This window comes from Eptatretus burgeri, chromosome 12 (genome assembly GCF_056783735.1).
Source record: "Eptatretus burgeri isolate ZD-2024b chromosome 12, Ebu_testis_v1, whole genome shotgun sequence".
Classification (NCBI taxonomy): Eukaryota; Metazoa; Chordata; class Myxini; order Myxiniformes; family Myxinidae; genus Eptatretus; species Eptatretus burgeri.
Window position 1 is genome coordinate 9,243,931 of NC_140972.1, and position 3,953 is coordinate 9,247,883.

General features: G+C 50.6%; 1 protein-coding gene across 3 annotated transcripts in view; it reads left to right on the plus strand.

Annotated features, from left to right (window-relative positions):
- The first annotated feature begins 2,338 nt into the window (after positions 1-2,338).
- PARG (poly(ADP-ribose) glycohydrolase) overlaps positions 2,339-3,953 on the plus strand; it is a 183,125-nt gene continuing 181,510 nt past the window's right edge. Inside the window, exon 1 of one of the 3 annotated variants that reach the window (XM_085849416.1) lies at positions 2,339-2,476. The gene's annotated coding sequence lies outside the window, so the exon portion shown is untranslated. Of the gene's footprint in view, positions 2,688-3,953 lie in introns of all 3 variants that reach the window. The other 2 variants (XM_085849420.1, XM_085849417.1) reach the window with 2 other exon arrangements.

Consider the following 3,953-nt stretch of genomic DNA (forward strand, 5'->3'; position numbering starts at 1 on the left):
ATGGGTGCCGGCTGTGGTCTCTGTGGTACTGGGGCCGGCGAATTGCATGGTGCGGACTGATAGTGGGGAGGTGTGGAAGCGGAACGTGGACCAAATGCATGATCGCTGTTCAGCGTCACCCCCCACCCCCCCCCCCCCCGTGCCGAGCGATGTGGGTCCCCCACCTGTAATGTCACCGTGGCCAGACGTTGTATCGCCAGGGCCGGACGTGCTGACGCCCGCGGGGTCTTCACCTGATTCAGTCCTGCCCGAGAACGTCGGGCAGGCTGGTCGGCCGGGGGCGGTTGTTATTGCGGATGGGGCAAGTCCAGCGAGGGTGTCACCTCGACAGAGCCGGGAGGCGTCTGAGCCTGGGCCGTCTGGCATCGCTGCCCGCCCGAGGTGGGTCAGGATGCGGCCGCGGTACTTGGAGGATTTTGAGTGTTGATTGGTTTCGGTTGGTCATGTTATGATTGTCCTTTAATCATTTGACTTGTCATTTTACGAGGGGAGGAGTCTGCTGTATCACGTGATTGGGTTTTCGTATATCATGACTCGCCCGCTAGGGGTGGCAGGAATGTACATCAGGACGCGCAATAAAGCGGAGTTGCTGCTAACACTCTTGCTTCCCATGTTCTACTGCACCTCGGATGCCACACGTGCCAGAAACAACAACCACACAGGCCGTTCCTTCGCTCTCGCGTACCCGTACGTGTGTGTGGTTGTGCGTGCATGGCCGTACGTGCAAAAAAAAAATACAAAAAAAAAACTTTCAAACCGTGTGCCAGAAACAACAACCACATAGGCTGTTCCTTTGCTCTCGCGTGCCCGTACATGTGTGTGGCCGTGCGTGCAAAAAAAAAATACAAAAAAAAACCTTTAAACCGTGTGCCAGAAACAACAAACACATAGGCCGTTCCTTCGCTCTCGCGTGCCCGTACGTGCGTGGCCGTGTGTGCGTGACCGTACGTGCAAAAAAAAAAAAAAACTTTCAAACCGTGTGCCAGAAACAACAACCACACAGGGTGTTCCTTCGCTCTTGTAAACGACGACTGGATTGGGGCATTGTGTTTATCTATAAATGCACATAAGAAATCGAGAAATTATTAGAATACAGTAAGTCATCACTATCCGGAAGTGGTGCGTACCCGTACGGAATGTTCACATGCATTCCACGAATTATCGCTTTCATTGAAGTAACAACTGCTGTGATACTTCCACACACAGAGTTAATTAAAATCCAAATTAAAATCAAGTTTACCTCCCTGTCTTTGCTTGCCATGACATTCGCTGCCATTGACCATTGCCACTCCTATGCCATGGAAACTAAGGCGCCCTTTCCCCCATCGGCCACGCCTACGCAGCAACGTGTCCTGTCATTGGTTTGGTAAATATATGGCCGCAGCAACGTGTCCTGTCATTGGTAACTAAGGCGCCCTTTCCCCATCGGCCACGCCTACGCAGCAACGTGTCCTGTCATTGGTTTGGTAAATATATGGCCGCAGCAACGTGTCCTGTCATTGGTAACTAAGGCGCCCTTTCCCCATCGGCCACGCCTACGCAGCAACGTGTCCTGTCATTGGTTTGGTAAATAAATGGCCATAACTTGGGAACCACTTGTCCGATCAATATCAAACCTTGAAAAGGCACATACTCAGGTCCACAGCAATATAGCTGGCAAGTTTCAATTAGATTGGACCAGTGGTTGTCGAGAAACAGCGTTCACTCGCTCGCACGCACACACACGCACACACGCACACACGCACACACGCACACACGCACACACACGCACACACGCACACACACACACACACACACACACACACACACACACACACACACACACACACACACACACACACACACACACACACACACACACACACACACTGCTGGAATTATAGATAGATTTAGATTATGCTTTGTGAGCCACATATTTGTGTGGTAACTTCAACCAATCGTGTTCACCTCCTCATTCTGAATAGAAGTACATGTCATCGTGAAGATAAACGTCAGCCTCTGCTGCCCATTGGCTCCTGTGGATCACGTGATCGTCGACGAGGCGGGCCCTCGAGCAGGCGCGTCCTCCACGAACCAGTCGTGTGGTGAAGACACGTTCCCGCGGTGTCCTTGCCGAACTAAAATCATTTTAAACATCGTAGAACGTATGCCAGGAACATGAACTCGTCGTTATAAAATTAGGTTTTACAATCGATGTTATTGCCTTTCCAAAAGTCGTGAAAGACCAACCTGCCTCACAAACAATAATATATATCATAAGTTCCTGACTAAAAACGCTTTCGATTCGGTTCATTTCTCCCATAAATCGGACAAAGAATGTCTTCTAAATTCTAAAACAGGCCGAAGACTTCAATTTTGCAGGGTTTGTAGAATAATGACGTCAGGCCAGAGGAATAAACAAGTCACGAGCGAAGCTCCACCCCGCCAAAAGTAAAGGAAGGATCCCACTTCCGCACCTTTCCTCACAGGATGAGCGGTACGTGTTCGTAATTTTTCTTGTCTTTGGTTCCTTTCATCATTTTCCTCAGATTTCGAGTTCTCGACACGCTAGGACGATTTTACTGTGGTAATCGGTGTTTGTTAACTAAACACGACGATCCTCGGATCTTTGAGCGTCGTTCGTCACACGCATCGCGCTCAAAGTGAAGGCTGCACGTTGTCACCGCCGAGCAGGCTTGCAAGAAGCGGTGAGGGAAAAATGATCGCTTCATCATCCGTCGGGTTGTTCCTTTAAACTCGGACAATGGAACTCACTCACAAAGCGGTATTGATTTTCGTGTGGTTGTGGTTGTGGTTGTGGTTGCGGTTGCCAAGAACCTGGTCCTCTTCTGTTGTATTAAGTGCATTGACTTGCAAAACGTAACAAAATTGTGAATCGGCGTCTGTGAGGGAGGAGGGGATGAAGGAGTGAGAGGAGGGGGAGATGGAGTGAGAGGAGGGGGGGATGGAGTGAGGAGGGAGGGGGGATGAAGGAGTGAGGAGGGGGGATGAAGGAGTGAGGAGGGGGGGATGAAGGAGTGAGGGAGGGGGGATAAAGGAGTGAGGGAGGGGGGATAAAGGAGTGAGGGAGGGGGGATAAAGGAGTGAGGGAGGGGGGATAAAGGAGTGAGGGAGGGGGGATAAAGGAGTGAGGGAGGGGGGGGGATAAAGGAGTGAGGGAGGGGGGATAAAGGAGTGAGGGAGGGGGGATAAAGGAGTGAGGGAGGGGGAGGGGATAAAGGAGGGAGGGGGAGGGGATAAAGGAGTGAGGGAGGGGAGGGGATAAAGGAGTGAGGGAGGGGAGGGGATAAAGGAGTGAGGGAGGGGGAGGGGATAAAGGAGTGAGGGAGGGGGAGGGGATAAAGGAGTGACAGAGGGGGGGGGATAAAGGAGGGAGGGGATCAAGGAGTAAATGACGACTGTTGTGGTAACTTTGTGGTAAAATTTTGAAGTTGCTCAAAAATTAAGCAACCACATTGTGGTGTTAGGTGTCCAGCAAGAAGGCTCGGGTCCAAAACGGCGACCAAATGCACTCTGGGAAAATTCTGAATGTAACGTTAGGTTTTTTTCAATCACGTGACTTCAAGCGGATGAAGCAACGTCACCTGAAGCAAGCTCATACACCGCAACATCACGCAGGCTGCGGTGTATGAAGCCTTTGGCTGCTGGTAGCATTATTTTCTGAGCGTGCCGCTGATGCATTGCCCTCCATTATCAGTCCACTGGTACTTATTTAGTCGACCTCGGAAGGATGACGGGTGGAGTCAACCCCACGTGGTGTTAATTCAACAGGGGACAGAGGCTCAAACTCAAGACCCAAAGATCTTAAGCCAGCCGCCTTAACCGTTAAACCAACATCAGGCTTACCTATGAGTGGTAATGTAGCTTGAGAGCCACACACTATATATATATATATATTGTTGTGGTTGACGAAATTCACAAACCACCATTCAGGTCCCTTAGGTGAGATATCT